Raw genomic sequence first — 17,818 nt, forward strand, 5'->3', positions numbered from 1 at the left:
GTGTTTTTGGTTTTAAGGACTGGGAGGTACCAGTTATCCTTGACCCCTGTCACTGGTGTCTGGGTGACCTGAGTAGAGCCACCAGTCCTTAGGCCCCTTATGTGGGTAGGTTAGGTCCCTTTTTAATAGGCAAAGTGGTGTCAAACATTGAACACTCACCTCTCCACCTCACAGCTGAAATAGTTGTAGTCTGCCAAGAAGGGCCTATTCTCCTGAAATAGGCCCACACGGATTCATGCAGTGGGGAAAGGTATTCAAAGTCCACGGACCGTTAATGCCTGGGCAGGAGGCGCTTCTGTCCTGAGCTCCCCAGGTTAGTGGAGCTGACAAATTAGCTTTTCCCCGATTGCAAATTTATTCCTTCTCCAAGGCCTGGAGGGTGACTCTAGGTACTCAGCAGGGCCTATCTCAGGCACAGGGAAATCAACAGCCACTGAAGGTGGCTGGGAGTGGTGGGCACGGTAAAATATATGCAAGTACTTAGCTTTTGCTGAGAGCTCTATTCTTCTCTGGTTCCGGAGGTGTGAGTAGGCTGTGTGCCTGGCTGCTTCTCCCTGTGGAAACTGCAGCCAAATGCTACTACCAGTCCAACACATCCATTCCCATGAATGGTGCCTGAGGGATCCCCGTGATTCAGGTCAGCAACTCCTCTCTGCTTCTAAACCATCTCTCCCCCCGCTGCTCAGTCTGTTTTCTAACTTTGCCTTTGTTGTTCAGGGCTCCTAGGTTGTCATAAATATAATTGTTTCACTTGTTTTTTGGGGGGGCCTTTGTTGTAAAAGGGTTCACAGGAAGCACCTGGCTATTCCACCATTTTGGCCCTGCCTTCAAGTTTTGAAGTAATAAATCATCACAGCTCAAGTATTTATGAATGCCCCAAAGAAATTGCCAGCTGAGCTAGAAGGAAGCAGGATCTCTGTCATCAAGGAGTTTACAACTGGCTGCGAAGAGACAGAGGTATGTTTCATCCAGGAACAAGGAGGTCAAGACTCATTTAGATGACGATATGGTTTGTAAGTTTCTGCGGGTGATTTTAGGCTTAGTAATCTTGATCTGTATACCTATAAACAAAAGATAATAACAGTAAAATAAACAAACCATGGCAAAACTTTTACTCAAGGCCCTAGGCGCTCACAGATTTTTCTGTCTGGAATTTTTCACTCCTTGCTCTCTTCATATTGAGGTCAAACATCCAAAATATGTCTTACTGGGCCAAACTCAATGTGCTGGCAGGCCTGCATTCCTTCTGGAGTCTCTTTTAAGTAATTTGATTCTGATAATGGATCAGTTCCTGGAGAAGAACATCATGCTTGGTAAAGTAGAGGGTCAGTGAAAAAGAGGAAAATCCTCAATGTGATGGATTGACACAGTGGCTGCAACAATGGGCTCAGGCATAGCAATAATTGTGGGGATGGCACAGGGCTGGACAGTTTGTAGCTCTGTTGTACATGGGGTCACTATGAGTTGGATCTGACTTGATGGCACCTAACAACAACAACAATGGCACAGCAACAGAGCTCAAAGTCTGACAGCCTGATAAGCCAGTCAGGGAAGTAATTACTGCTTTCATCTAAAGAAGAACTGTTTGTGCCTCTATAGACAGCAAATTCCATATCAAGTAGGACCTCCATCATACCTACCATGCTGCATCCATCATTTTCTGTGGGTTTACATCCCAGACCTCAGGACAACTGGCTGTCTCTTTGGGTCTCCAGATGTCATAGACACATTGGTAGCCATTTAATTTGTCATTGAATCTTAGAATTGAAAAGGCTCATATCAATAATCTCCTCTAACTCTCTACTCTAGGTAGTATTAATCCTAAAAAAGGAACCCCTGTCTACTTGGGTGTTTCAGTGATGGGAACACAGTCTTTGAATCAGTCTACCAAGGATCTCATGCATCTACACTCTCGAACAAGGCATTCAAGATAACTTGTGAGTAGATCACAGAACTATAGCCTAAGCCTTAGTTTGCTTGCCTTTTCCAACTTCTAGAGGCTGTCCACATTCCTTGGGTTACAGCCTTCTTCCATCTTCAAAGCCAGCAACATCAGATGAGTCCCACGCTGTCATCAGTCTGGTTCCTTTTCCCAATTCTCTCTTTCACATATAAGGACCTTTGTGATTACATTGAGCCCACCAGATATTCCAGAATAATCTCTTTATTTTAAGGTCAGCTGATTAACAAACTTAACTCCATATACAACGCGCATTTCTCTTTGCCATGTGTTATGTATGAAATTATGTCTCCCCAAAATATGTATTGTAAATCCTAACTTCCATGGCTGTGGTTATATTTCCAATTTGCCATAGGTTGTTTTTGTTATGTTAAGGAGGCAGGGTTAGTGTAGTGTGTATCGTGAATCGATCTCTTGAAATACAGGCATGCCTTGGAGATGTTGTAGGTTTTGTTCCAGACCACTGCAACAAAGCAAATATCACAATAAAGCAAGTCACACAAATTTTTTGGTTTCCCAGTGCATATAAAAGTTATGTTTACACTATACTGTAGTCTATTAAGTGTGCAATAGCATTATGTCTAAAAAAAAAAAAAAGAAAAACAGCATGCATACCTTAATAAAAAACACTTTTTACTAAAAAATGCTAACCATCATCTGAGTCTTCAGCAAGTTGCAATCTTTTTGCTGGTGGGAGGACTTGCCTCAGTGTTGATGGATTCTGACTGATGAGGTTGATGGTTGCTGAAGGTCGGGGTTGCTATGGCAATTTCTTAAAATAAGACAACAATGAAGTTTGCCACAACAACTGACTCTTCCTGTCACAAAAGATTTCTTTGTAGCATGTGATGCTGTTTGATAGTATTTTACCAGCAGTAGAACTTCTTTCAAAATTAGAATCAATCCCCTCAAACCCTGCCACTGCTTTATCAATTAAGTTTTTGTAATATTCAAATCTTTTGTTGTCATTTCAACGATGTTCACAGCATCTTTACCAAGAGTAGATTCCATCTCAAGAAACCACTTTCTTTGCTCATTCATAAGAAGCAACTCCTCATCCATTAAATTTTATCACAAGATTGCAGCAATTCAGTCATAACCTCAGGCTCCACTTCTAATCCTAGTTCTCTTGCTATTTCCACCACATCTGCAGTTAGTTCCTCCACTGAAGACTTGAACCCCTCAAAGTCATCCATGTGCGTTGGAATCAACTTCTTCCAAACTCCTGTTAATGTTGATTATTTTGACCTCCTCCCATGAATCACAAATGTTCTTAATGGTATCTAGAATGGTGAATCCTTTCCAAAAGTTTTTCAATTTACTTTGCCCAGATCCATCACAGGAATCATTAACTATGGCAGCTATAGCCTCACAAAATGTATTTCTTAAATAATAAGACTTGGAAGTCAAAATTACTCCTTGATCCATGCAAAATTGATGTTGTGTTAGCAAAATTAATCTCCTTGTACATCTCCATCAGAGCTCTTGGGTGGCCAGGTGCACCACCAATGAGCAATAATATTTTAGATGAATCTTTTTTTCTGAGTAGTAGGTCTCAACAGTAGGCTTAAAATATTTGGTAAACCATGTTATAAACAGATGTGCTCTCATTCAGGCTTTGTTGTTCCATTTACAGAGCAAAGGCAGAGTAGATTTAGCATAATTCTTAAGGATCCTAGGATTTTTGGAATGGTAAATGAACATTGGCTTCACTACCTTCATTATCCCCTGACAAGAGAGTCAGCCTGTCTCTTGAAGCTTTGAAGCCAGGCATTGACTTCCCCTCTTTAGCTATGAAAATCCTAGATGGCATTTTCTTCCAATATAAGGCTATTTTGTCTACACTGAAAATCTGTTGCTTAGTGTAGCCACCTTCATCAATTATCTTATCTAGATCTTCTGCACAACTTGCTGCAGCCTCTTCCTCAGCACTTGGTGCTTCACCTTGCACTTCTATGTTATAGAGATGGCTTCTCTTCTTAAACCTCATGAACCAACCTCTGCTAACTTCAAACTTTTCTTCTGTAGCTTCCTCACCCTTCTTGGCCTTCACAGAGTTGGAGAGAGTTAAGGCCTTGTTCTGGATTAGGCTTTGGCTTAAGGGAGTGTTGTGGCTGGTTTGACCTTCTATGTAGACCACTGAAACTTTCTCCATATCAGTAATAAGGCTGCTTCATTTTCTTATCATTCATGTGTTCACTGGAGCAGCACTTTTAATTTTCTTCAAGAACTTTTCGTTTGTGTTCACAACTTAGCTGTTTGATGCAAGAGGCCTCGGTTTCAGCCTATCTCAGTTTTCAATATGCCTTTGATATTCCTTAATTATTTCTAGCTTTTGATTTAAAGTGAGAGATGTGTGACTTTTCCTTTCACTTGAACACTTAGAGGCCACTGTGGGGTTATTAATTGGCCTAATCTCAATATTGTCATATCTCAGGGAACAGGAAGGCCCGAGGAGAGGGAGAGAGATGGGGAACGGCCAGTTGATGGAGCAGTCAGAACACACAAAACATTTATCGATTAAGTTCATTGCCTTATATGGGCAGTTCGTGTTGACCCAAAACTATTACAATAGTAACAGTAAAGATCACTGATCATAGATCACCATAACAGATATAATAATAATGAAAGTGTTTGAAATATTGCAAGAATTGCCAAAATGTGACACAGAAACATGAAGTGAGCACATGCTGTTGGAAAAATGGCTCCAATAGACTGGGTTGCTGCGAACTTTCATTTGTAAAAATGCAGTATCTGCAAACTGCAATAAAGTGAGGTGTCATAAAAAGAGTTATGTCTTTATAAAAGAGATTAAACAAGCAAGCACAGCAGAGATGAGGGAAAAGTGATGCAAGAGACGTGAAGATGGCCTGGGAGCAGAAACTCAAAAGAAATAAGGACCTTCCCCCAGAGCCAACAGAGAGAAAAAGCCTTTCCCTAGAGCCATCACTCTGATTCTAGCCTCCTAAACTGTGAGAAAATACATTTCTGTTTGTATAAGCCATCTACTTGTGGTATTTCTGTTATAGCAGCTCTAGATAACTAAGACACCATGTAACCTAAAATATTCACAAGTTCTGAGAAATGTTGTTTTTGTTAGGTGCTGTCAAGTCAGTTCTGACTCAACGGCCCTATGTACAATCTTTGGGTGTCGTTGTTATGCCTGCCACAGGGATGTTACAAAAAAAAAATTTTGTGCCCCAGTTTGATCACGTTGTCAATGAGGCCCACTGGTTTACAAGCTGTTCCCATGCAGAGAGAGCTTCCAAGTGGCTTGTTAGAGCTTTACCCTTATGTACAAATAAACACACAGCCAAGGGCCATCAGGCATTAGGCAACCACTTAGAGAAATACAGACAAATGCATGCATGCACGCATACCACCATCACACTCAACCACATTTACACTCACATCCCCACTTCCATAGACAACCCTACTACAGATAGAACAGGATTGGGCATTAGGCACTCAGGTCATTCTAGAAAGAATGAGGCTTCTTGATATATTCTCTCTCTTCCCCTAGAGTGACAACAGAAGGAAGGCCAGAAACACCATTTATCAAAGGACAGATTAAGCTGGGTGCCCTTTGACCTGGGTGTCTGGGCCCTGTGGCCCCAGGCTGGGTATAGGAAAAGTCCTTGGATATCTATGAAAGAAATTTTCTGGCCATAAGGGACAGGGTCAGGGTCTGGGGCAGAGCTGGAGTGGCTTGTTCCACTTGGCTCCAGACAAAGCGGCAGAGTCAGGAAAGGTCCTTGGGTTGTCAGGTTTGCAAGTAATACAAGAATGGCTGAGGGACTGGGCAACATCCACTGTATGAATTTCATCCCAGCTCTCACTCTTCCCGTTCTTCCCCTACTCTTTGCCTTCCCTAATCCCCTTATTTCTCTCTTTCCTCTATAACACTTCCCTTTAATCTGTTTTTTCCCTTCTTCTTCAGTTTCCCCTGCATTTATTTCTTTCTCTCTACCTATGTAAGACCTAAAATAGCCAAACTACGACAACTCTCACTTATTCCATATACAAACCTACCAGAGTCAACATACTTTCCTTAGTTTTTCTGAAAATTAGTTTGATAGAATATTGCCACTGGTGCATATTCTCTTCCCTGACTTCCCAAGGTTCCTAGGAATAGCTGAAGCATGGAAAGGACTTTTAGCAAATGTAATAATTGCCTTCCTTTCATAACAGTCTTTCATCAGATGCACTCTGAGAAAGTGTGCTAACAGAAGAGGTGGAAGTTTCGTGGTGTCCAGTAAGGCAAAAAACCTAATTAAAACCTCCTAAATACTCCTCAGTTGTGTCCTGGGTTAATACAATCTCTTTGTTGCAGTCATTTTGGTAGTGTTGATGGCATCAGTGAATGCTAAATGCTAGTGGAGACGTTGGGGTGAGCTCATAATATCCTGCTCCTACATTGATGACTCACATCCAAGTGTTCTAGTTTCCCAAGCTAAGCACTTCCTAGAGACATCAATGACATCCCAACAGGTGAAGGAATAAGGATCAGGGTGTATGATTTCTCTTAAAAAATGAAAAGAAGAAAATTACATGTTTCTTAAATATATGGTGTTTTGTACATAATCATGCCCAAATTGATAAAAATGAAAAAGAAAGAACTAGCATCAAAACTTCTTAAAACTCTATACCATTAACTTTTCACATGCTTAATTTGCTTTAAAATTTTTAAATTAATTTTTAAATTTTTATCAAATAATACACGTACATAGTTTCAACATTCAAATAGTGCTAAGTTTACCAAGGAGTCCCCGGGTGGTACAAATGACGTGTGCACTCGATTGGTAACCAAAAGGTTGGAGGTTCAAGTCCACCCAGAAGTGCCTTGGGAGAAAGGTCTGGCTATCTACTTCTGAAAAATAAACTATTGAAAACCTATACGGAGCACAGTTCTACTCTGACACACATGGGGTTACCGTGAGTCAGAGCCAACTCTAAGGCAACTGGTTTTAAAATAGATCATGAAACACAACAGCTCTCAGCTGCACCCTTTTCCACTCCTGGTTCCTACTCTTAAGATGTAATCATTGCTTCTGTTGCACTGGCTTTTTTCGCAGCAAAAAAAAAAAAAAAATTTTTTTTTTTTTTTGCTAAACAGCTGTCACCTGGACTCTCTCTTTATCAAAAACCAAACCCAACCCATTGCTGTCGAGTCAATTTCAACTTAGAGTGAACTTAGAGTGATCCTACAGGGGCTTCACAAAGTAGAACTGCCCCCACCCCAGGGTTCCCAAGGCTGTAATCTTTCCGGAAGCAAACTGCCACGTTTTGCTCCCACAGAGTGGTTGGTGAGTTCGAATTGCTGACCTTTCATTTAGCAGCCAAGTCCTTAACTTGGCTCCTTCTCTCTTCGTCCTTACCCCAAAATGTCCCTTGTCTTTCACCTAAGTTGATCTTGTCTCTTGGATTCTATGATCTGGCCCTCCTTATCTTTTGTTTATCCTCCTTTTGGTGCAAAATAACCTTTAGAAACTTTCTAAGAAAGGGTATAAATGTTTTGAGACTTTGCATGTAAATGAAAATCTTATTCTACCTGGATATTTGAGTGATAGTTTATCTTGGTATTCATCTATAGGTTGGAATTGAATTTTTCCTCAATATTTTAAAAGCATTTCTTCACTATCATCGAGGTTCTAGCTTTGCTGTTGGATAATTTAATGCCATTCTGATTTCAAGTCATTTGGATATGACCTGTTTTTCCTTTCCTCCTTCAAAAAACTTTGAGCATGTGTTATATAGTCAGTGCTTTGTAATTTCATAATGATGTGCTTTGGCATGAGTCTTTTCATCCATCATAAAGGGTCATTACAAATGTTGTGCTACATATATTTTTACAGCTATAAAAAATTGGAGAAAAGATTGAAGTTGTCAAGAATTTTATTTTACTTGGATCCACAATCAATAACCATGAAAGCAGCAGTCGAGAAATCAAAAAACGCATTGCACTGTGCAAATCTGCTGCAAAAGGCCTCTTTAAAGTGTTGAAAAGCAAAGATGTCACCTTGAAGATTAAGGTGCGCCTGACCCAAGCCATGGTATTTTCAATGGCATCATATGCATGTGAAAGCTGGACAATGGATAAGAAAGACTGAAGAAGAATTGATGCCTTTGAATTGTGCTGTTGGTGAAGAATATCGAATTTACCATTGACTGCCAAAAGAATGAACAAATCTGTCTTGGAAGAAGTACAATCAGAATGGTCCTTAGACGCAAGGATGGCGAGACTGCGTCTTACATACTTTGGACATGTTGTCAGGAAGGATCAGTCCCTGGAGAAGGACATTATGCTTGGTAAAGTAGAGGGCCAGCAGAAAAGAGGAAGACCCTCAGTGAGATGGATTGACACAGTGGTTGGAACAATGGGCTCAAGCATAGCAACGATTGTGAGGATGGCTCAGGACCGGGCAGTGTTTCATCCTGTTGTTCACAGGGTCGCTATGAGTTGGAACCAGCTTGATGGCACCTAACAACAACACAACAACTTAAAATTAGTGACTGGACTCTATAGACAGTGATACCATAAAAGGGAATTTATATCTTTTTTCAAAATAGATAGTATTTCTATTTACATAATTTTCCAGGTCATCAAAAAAGAGTGATTAAAATAAAGATTTGTATAAAGGGCTATTAGTGAGGCTTTCAGTTTCAGACTTCTGTCCTTCAGTTCTTGGAAGTTTTCTGATATCATCATTTCCTTAATAGTCTTCTTCACACATCCCTGCCCTTCCACCCTTTCCCTGTCTTCGGTTACTGGATCTTCTGGATCATTCTCTGATTTTCCTAGTTCCTATCTTCTATTTTCCACCTCACTGATCTTTTTGTTTTATTTTTTGAGATAGTTCCCTTAACTCTATCTTCCAACCTATGCATTGACTTTTTTTTTTTTTTGGAGGGGTGTAAATTTCTGCTATGTTTAATTTTCCAAGATCTTTCACGTTCTCTCAGTGCTCCTTTTTAGTATTACCCTGTTTTTGTCTTACTGCTATAAAATCTTAGTTAAATCAATTAATTTTTGGTGTTCAAAGTTGTCATTTTTTGCTAACCAGGAGTGTCTCCATTTCTCCTGAGTTATTCTTTCTTTTTGTCTTATATCTTTCTTCTCTTTCGTGAAGTGATACCTGTCAACTCATAATGAAATTAGAGGCACAAAAAGCTGATTGGGGAACTTGGGTCAAATGGGGCTGCATTTGAGTGTCAGGGTTCTGGGAGTCAGACTGGGAAAGACTGCAGTGTGTTCCACTGTCCAACCTGCAGGCTTTTACTCAATTCTTTGATGCTTCAGTATGGTGAACCGGGTGGTCCTGGTATCCTCAGGTGGGCCTGGTGTTCTCACACCCGGTGTTACTCTATTTTAACCTCTTTAGAGAAGAAACCTCTCTCCTTTCCCAAAGTGGGAGAAGGGCAGCCTCCTGCCTATGGAGGATGAGTAGAGAGAATCTGTAGGACTAATCTCTGTATACAAACTTACAGACGCTCTTATTTTTCTCAACCTTCCATCCCTATTGCCCCCCCCTCCCCCCCCGCTGGAAAATCTGTCATTTCTAAGCCTTTCTGGGAATCTGGGACTTGAACTGGCTTGCTTTTTCCTTGACTTTCCTCCTACACACTTAGGTTTCAGCTTTATCAGACCTACTTGGTCGGTTGCCACTGGTCCTTTCCTTTTCCATCTTCCAAAATTTTCTTGGCATTTCTTACTGATTGTTGTCTCCCTTTCATTTATCTTTTTCCTTATATATTTATAAATTTATAAAATCCTTTACTATAACTTTAGTATGGTTCCAGGATGGAGTGGTGGTCAGTCCACCACACTTAACTGATGTGATAGAAATAAACTGAACTTTCAGTGAGAAACCTGAGCATGAGACTTGATTCTGCTACGTCTTAACTTGAATGATTACAGTCAAGTAAATTAGTTTCTTGAGTCCACCCATGTAGTCGTCCAAAGATAGGGAACCAATTTTACATCTGTGTAATGCAAAGTACCAATCTCCAAAGGGTTGCCGTGAACCTTTGTGAGGGCGGGTGTTGGTCAGTCCTGTTCAACAGCATGTCCCAGTACCTCGTTCAGAGCGTGATGCATCTCAGGCACCTACTGCTGTTACTGAATGTGAAATTGCTGTGTGAAGTGTAAAATGCTGAACATGTGTAGGGATTACCAGTAGATATCATGCAAAGGTTAAAAGGCAATAGAAGGGAATACTGGTTAAACTCACAGCTCACTATTAACTTCTAAGGAATTTTCCCTCCAAACGATCACGAAGTAAATTTCTCATCAAGGCTGTTTCTTCTGCTGCTGCTATCTTGAAATACTAATCATTCACAGGACCTACTTTTCTGGTTTTCCCAGGACAATCCCAATGTATGTTTATTATCTTGGAATTCCTTCTCCTTTCGAAGAGTGCTTGGATCACCATATTCCTTCCTGCTCTCAACCGGCCCCCAGGGTCTACATGGAATCCCTTTGATGTCCATTTCCCCAACTTTGTCACCTCTTCCAGGGATACCACCCTTGCCTTATGGCTCTTACCCATCAAAATTAATTATTAAATTCCCAAGCCTGGCTAGATGATAGTATCTGTGAGTCCCCAAGAGTAATTGATTTCTGGAATTCAAAGAAAGCAGTTTGCTAAACTGTGAGTTCCGAAATCATGGATTCTGCATGTTTTATTCACCAAGGTATCCTCAAAACTGAGCAAAGTGTCTATCCCTTGCTTTAAAATAACTTCTTGAATGAATTGAATAGAGAATACATGGAAGAGCATGACCTTAAGTCATGCAGCTTGATTTACTCCAAGCCTTATATGTCCAGCCCAGTACTTGGCATCTCACCCTTCTCTGACAGTGGAAGCCAACCATTCCAGATGCTGAGAGTTGGATTCTCCTTCCAATGTGGCATTTCCCATTCATATAGCTTGTTCACCCATCTTCAACCTCAGTGACACAGGCAGTTGCCCTTCTAAACATACCCCTTTTAAACACTGCTTCAGGGAACTCCATGCTTAAGCCTAATTCATCAGGGGACAAGGTAGCTTACCTTCCAATCTCATGCAATATATACATGAACGTGCCTGTTACTCTTTTCTTGCCAAAAATAGCAGAACAATCCATTGCATCTTGTAGTCCCCACAACATTTTAATGGTTTTCTATTTATCCTTAAAATTCTTAGCAGGTGACTGATTAACAAATATAATACAATAATTCATTCTGAGGAATTGATGATTTTTAATGATTAGTCCTCTCAGATAACATGTTTATGTTTGTTGAGATCTTCAGTCCCCAGCTCAGAAATTTTTCAGGTGGCCAGTGGATGAGGTGTCTGTGGCTGGATTTTCCATTAGATGTTCCTCCAATGTTATCATATTGACAGCCTCATACTCTGCTTATCCTCAAAGTCTAAGTGGCTGAGCCATCTCTGTTAGGGTGCCTGAGCCAGCTCTGTGGAGATGCAACCAAGGGTTACCACAGAGAAGTTGACACGCACCTTCTGAAGAGAGCTGCATTCAACCCAGATCCTGGCTCCATTAAACTGAGCACATCCACTGAATGGTTTGTATAACTGAGGATTACTTTGCAAGCAAACACTGCCACTAGGATCCCCAGAGTAAGGAAGATTCTGTTCATTCCTGGGATCATAGCCTGATTTGATCCTTCATCGCTCAAAGTGACTTTGGAGGAGGTGTGCTTGTCCTTACTGGAAGTGACCAGAAGTTCAGGTAGAAAGATGGTGTATTTAGTAAACCTGAAGAACAGGATAAATGAAAGGTATTCAGGCCTCTGAAGGCCGAAGAGTTAGGTGTTTGGAAAGTACCGGCATTTCCTAGTTTATTGATCCATACACTGACACCAACCTACAGCATAATTTTCACCTATCTGCTAAATGCTTCCATTTACACGTCTTAATTTCTAAAATCTGAAAATTGCGTGGCAAAGTGAATATATCCTAATTCAATGTGATGAGTGTGATTTTTTGTTTCACTTCAGTTATAAAAGATAACTGAAAATTTATTTAAAATAACTACTTTGAAAAGAGAAAGAGATGTATGGGAATGCTTTTTCTGTAAACCTAAAACTGCTCTAAAAAATGAGGACTATTAAAAATTACATTGACGCATTCCCTCTCTCTTTCTCTATATGCATACGTATGTTAATGCCTATGGCCTTTTTAACGGTTTGAGTAGATATTTTCTTGTCCCACAGTAAAGTTTGAATTGGGACAAGTAATTTAGATCGGTGATTCTCAATCTTGGCTGCACGTTGGAATCTTCCAGATAGTCTTATTTCATAGATGTGAGGTGTATGCTAGGCACCTGGATATTTTAAAACTTCCCAGTCACTCTTGTGTACTCAGAGTTAAAAACCACTGATCTAAATCATCCTTCTACTTCCACAATGGCGCTGTCACTGCTGTCATTGTGACCAGCTGTAGAGTCAGCCCCCGACTCAGGCGACTCCATGTACAGTAGAACAAAACATTGCCAGTCCTGTGCCATCACCCAATAGAACTATTAATGACTGTATATTGCACATATACTATGTGATATCATTACTACAATATTTTAAATTGTAAGATTCATAATCCTTGCTGCAAACATGAAAGGCACGTGTTATCATTTCCATTGAACAGATAAGGAACACACACACACACACACACACACAAAACTATCCTTGAATCTCCACCACCCATCCCTCTCTGAGCACACTAGCGTGCCGATAAATTTGGACTTTCAAATGACATGGGCAATTTTCTGTAAAAACAAACGACCAAATTTGTCTTCAGAAGGAGGTTTAGAAATTTTCCAATTTTTTTACTTTCTGACTTAGATGCAATACCAACAGCACTCCTATTCTGCTCCTGCACTTTATTTTTCTCCAAAGCACTTCTTAGTTTCTAACATAGTATAGATAACATATTTATTTATTTTACTTATTATGTGTTCTCACCCGAACTAGATTAAATTTGCACAAGGTCAGGGTTTTGTTTTGTTTTGTTTCAGATCATTCTTTGCAGGGCCTAAGGTTCTCAGAACTCATCACCTCCTTCTAACTGACTCAGGTGGGCCCTGTATTTCATACCTTTTAGTACCTCTCTCTGTCTGGCTTTAAAAATGAAGCAAAAACAAAATACAATAAAACAAACACATACCACACTTCAAATATATAATATTACCTCTGAGTCTTGCTAGGTGATTGGTTTACTACCATGATTAAGATATTACTAATATAATTTATATAGTAATAATAAATTTAAGTAGTAATTATATAGTTAACAATTAAATTGTCTTATTTATTTAATTCCCTATTTGTACATGTTTGGTGTATGATGTGTTCATTTGGTATCATTAAACTTCTTATAATGAGGCATGTTTACTTTTTTATTGTGGTAAATACCTATGTAACAGGACGTTTGCCATTTCAGCATTCTTCACATGTACAATTCAGTGACATTAATTATGTTAACATGTTGTTCAACCATCACCATTATATATTTCCAAAATTTTCTATCATCCTTCACAGAAGCTCGATGTCCCTCACGCTATGAGTCCCCCTTTTCCCCTTCCTCCCACTTGCCCCAGAAACCACTAATCAACTTTGGTCAGTGTACACTTGCCTAGTCTAGGTATTTCATATAAGTGGCATCATACCGTATTTGTCCTTTTGTGGTTGGTTCACTTCACTTAGCATAATGTTTTCCAGATTTGCTCATGTTATGACATGTGTCAGGACCTCTTTCCTCTTTAGGGCTGAGTAACAGTCCATCGCATGTATACACCACATTTTATCTTCCCATTCACCTGTTGGTAGATATTTAGGCTGTGTCCACTTTTTGGCTGTTGTGAAGAGTGCTGCAATGAACATTGGTGTATAACTATCTGTTTGCTCTCTTGTCTTTCACTCTTTGGGTATATACAAGGGAGTGTAATTACTGGAATACATGGTAATTCTATGCTTAAATATTTTGAGGAACTGCCAAACTGTTTTTGATACATCTACTTTTAGTAACTCTTGTCAACGACTCTAAGTCAACTTTTGGAGACTTCGGGCCCTAAGGCAGGCAGATGTGTTTTGAACAATGGAAGTGAGTGCAGCACATTCAGTGTGATACAGGAGATGAGAAGAGGGGGAAGTGGGACCCAGTTAAACAGGCCTTCTGACAAAAACACCTTCATCTAATGCAGGTGTGCTTAGGCTGGGTTCTCTAGAGAAGCAAAACAAGTGAAGCATATATGTATAAATATACAGAGAGATTTATCTCAAGGAAATGGGTCACACAGTTGTGGAGGCTGGCAAGTCCCAAATCCATGGGTCAGGTGTCAGGCTGAAGGCTTTTCCTGACCAGCATGGTTGCAGGGGCTGATGAACCCAAAATTGGCAGGTCAGGTTGAAGGCTGCTGTTTCACAGGGTCGTGGAGGCTGGTAAATCCCAAGGTCTGCAGGTCAGATAGCAGGCTGCTGGCTCACAATTCAAGAAATGGTGGTCAGAGGATGATGAGTCAGATGCAGGATCCAGAGGACTCTGAGGATTCTGACTGGTAACTTTGCTCTAACCTTTCATAACAACTGAGACATATAGGCCCCAATTACACTTTTTGCCTCTCTGGTTTCTTGGGATGTTTTGTCCCACTTCTACTACATGCTGCCATCTGGTAGGGACATAAATGTATCTCAGTAAAACTGAAGAAACTTTCGTTGGCACCAAATCCCTGTGTGTAGGTTATTGTATGAGGTGGCACATCCTGGAGGTTTGATTGTGTAAAACTTTTGTCTCTTTTGGCTTTGGTACAGCAAGATAAACCTTGTAGGTATAATTATAGTTTCCTGTGTGTTATTTAACCCAGTCAGAAGTGGGTTTTTCTGGGTGCGTTATTTGCAAGTGGCATTTTTTGTGATGACTTAATTTTCACGTGAATAATTTATTTTCAGGCACAATACATTACAAGCGTGTGTTGTAGTGTCCTTGATGCACTGTATGAACATTTCATGTAACTGTCGAGGACCTCTCTTCTGGCTTATGAGCTGTAAGTAGGTCATTTGTGATAAAAATTGATTGATTATAGTAGTGCTTTTCTCACAACACCAATTCCTTCTCGTGCTTTTATTTTTACAGGAGGCTGGAATTACACAATATCTCCTCTTGTGTATTATCATATTGGTTTGGAGGTATGGTATTTGTGTTATCTTGGTTTTGCTTACCCTGGGATTACTTTTTTCTGAATAATTCCTCTTTTTCAGAAATGGGCTCTTTGAAGGACAAAGCAAATCTAGATTATTTCTTTTCTGTACCCAAGAATGAGGATGATTCTGAGGAGAAGTATGATGAAGATGCCTCAGAGGAGCTTACCTGTATTCTGGAATCTGAAGCTCATTTTGTTTGGAACAACAGGATACTGACAGGGGATTAGGGCATGATGAAGTGTTGATGTTGCAGAAGAAAGGGTGCACCAGATGACGATGCCTGTGATGAAAGTGGAAAAAAAAAAAAAGGTGAAACTCAAAAGCCGTGTATAAGGAGAACCTGGCTGTGATGATCTTCACAAATTGCACCCGATTATCAGTACTCTCAATAGCTGCCCAAAAGAAGCGTATGTGGCATCAAGTGTCGTGGCAGTCAATGAACACATGATGCTATTCAAGGGCCATTCGTCAATAAAACGATATGTGCCAATGAAGCCCATCAAGCGTGGGTACAAAGTTTGGTGCTTGCCTGACTCATGCACTGACTTTGTAAGTCACTTCGATATCTATTCTGGAAAGAAAGGCATAGACCATGACTCCTCTTTCTCCCTTGGTGAGAGTGTTGTACTTGGACTATGTCATTCATGCAACCATTCTCATAAGCTCATTGCCTTTGACAGTTTCTTTTCTTCCTATCGCCAGATGAACAGTGTGAATGAAAGGGGACTTGTAGGCACAGTATGAGCAAGTAGGAAGTGGCTACCAGAGATGATGAAGACTAAAGATAAATTACAATGGGGAGAATTTCTGCTTTGTATGAAATAATGTATGTCAGCAGTAAAGTGACCAGACAATAAACCTGTGACAGTTCTATCCACAGACGGTCCAAGGGACATCACTAGTGGAACAAAAACAGTTCCTCCTCATTAATCCCTTGCCTGAGAGCAGTCACAGAATAGAACACCTGAAGGGAGCTGTACTGCTTTGTGGGCCACTTTGACCAGAGACATGAGAGGTACACAATTGGCAGGCACTCTCTCAAATGATGACATCGATTGCTGTATTTCCTTATTGACTCTGGTTTGTAAACAGTTTTACAATGTGGAACTGTAAATATCAGGGCAGATGTGACCAAATTTACTTTAGCTTCACTCTCATTAGACAGCTTACTGGAGGCTGGAAGACCCTCCTGTCTTGTGAGGAACAAGCCAAGAGTAAGCAGGGTGCCAAATGGCATATGGCCCTGGCAAGTTGGGAAGCATTTACCAGTCAAGGGATTTAGAAGGCAATGCATAGAATGCAGTACTAAAAAGGAGCCTCGAACCACAACTATGTGCAGCCATTGAAAGGTGCCTTTACGCATTACCTCGTGTTTTTAAAGGTTTCACTCAATAAAATAAAATTGCTAAGATAAAACAATTTTTTCTATGCCTCAACCCACTTATCCTAGCACCAGTGTTTAGTAGGACATACGTGTCCCACATAATATTTATCAAAACCTGTCTTGCCTAACAAAAATTTAATAAGACTCAAAGATTTAGCATGTATTCCATTACTGAAAAAACATATCATAAAAAACTTAGTAACAAAAAATAATTTGGCCATGAAAGGGCTAACTGCAGGAAGCCCTGAGAGATAATTCATAAAGGCATCGAAAGTCTGCCCGGGTTGGTGGTTGCAAGTGAGGATGTGGTGGAACATCTAGAAACTTTGGACTTAGCATCAGAGCCTCTGGGTTTGAACCCTAATTCTGTCAGATACAGTTGGGTGGATATCTGTGTTTTATTTGCATAATGGAACGAACACTACCTCTGAGGATTTCTGTGAATACTAAACTCTGGTGTATATGTGAAAAGAACCAGTGTCAGAACCAACCCTATGGTAGGTGATCAATAAATGTTAGTCCTATCTGGACCACAAACCTGAAATTTTCACTTTGGCTTTTCAAAACTGTGAAGCCACACAATAATGACATTGGTTTGGAAAACTGGGGAAACCTTCATTCTTTTCTTTGTGCACCTGCACAGGAGTGACAGTTCTTAACTCATCAGAGCCAACGCTCAGAATTTGGTCCCTCAAATCTCACATGTTCATTGATCACGTGGATAAAGAGAAGGAATCAGCCTGTGTTTCTCGGCAAAAGTGAACATGAACAGTGAGTTCTGTATCTGTAAATTAATATGCAGAGATTTACATAGAAGAGAATGATGTCTATGTGTTTCAAGTCAAAGGAAAATAAAGCAGACCTTTAGTTGCCCTATTGATGCTGTTGGGAAGGGAAAAGAATATTGATACATGATGAAGAATATTAAAGACCATTCTAGGTAGATGGTGACAAAGCAGCAGAGCCAAAGGAGGAAAAATGTGAGAGGATCTTGTTTCTGTACTTCTGCTGAGTCACTATGTCCTGAAAAATCGTGTGTAAATGGAATCAATAAGGTGAAAGAACCTCTTTGTATTTAAAGGAAAACTTTGGAGGAGCTATATATAAAACAAATATTCTCCTTTTAGTTGGCAATTTGTGAAAAAGGAATTTTTGAAATTTAAATGTGTTTTAAGCAGGTGACTCCTCTGTATGCATACAGAGAAGAATAATTATTTCTGTACTTATGAACCACAGAAGGTACGCACCAGCATTTTTGGAACAAACCACCATGACATACTAT

At 40.1% G+C, this 17,818-nt stretch overlaps 1 long non-coding RNA gene across 1 annotated transcript in view; it reads left to right on the forward strand.

Moving 5' to 3' along the window:
- LOC126073980 (uncharacterized) overlaps window positions 1–15,616 on the forward strand; it is a 66,552-nt gene extending 50,936 nt beyond the window's left edge. The window contains exons 2-3 of the long non-coding RNA XR_007516897.1: window positions 14,901–14,995; window positions 15,085–15,616. This is a non-coding gene — a long non-coding RNA (uncharacterized LOC126073980). The remainder of the gene's footprint in view (window positions 1–14,900; window positions 14,996–15,084) is intronic.
- Window positions 15,617–17,818: the final 2,202 nt, after the last annotated feature.

Source organism: Elephas maximus, chromosome 3 (assembly GCF_024166365.1).
Source record: "Elephas maximus indicus isolate mEleMax1 chromosome 3, mEleMax1 primary haplotype, whole genome shotgun sequence".
NCBI classification, from domain to species: Eukaryota; Metazoa; Chordata; class Mammalia; order Proboscidea; family Elephantidae; genus Elephas; species Elephas maximus.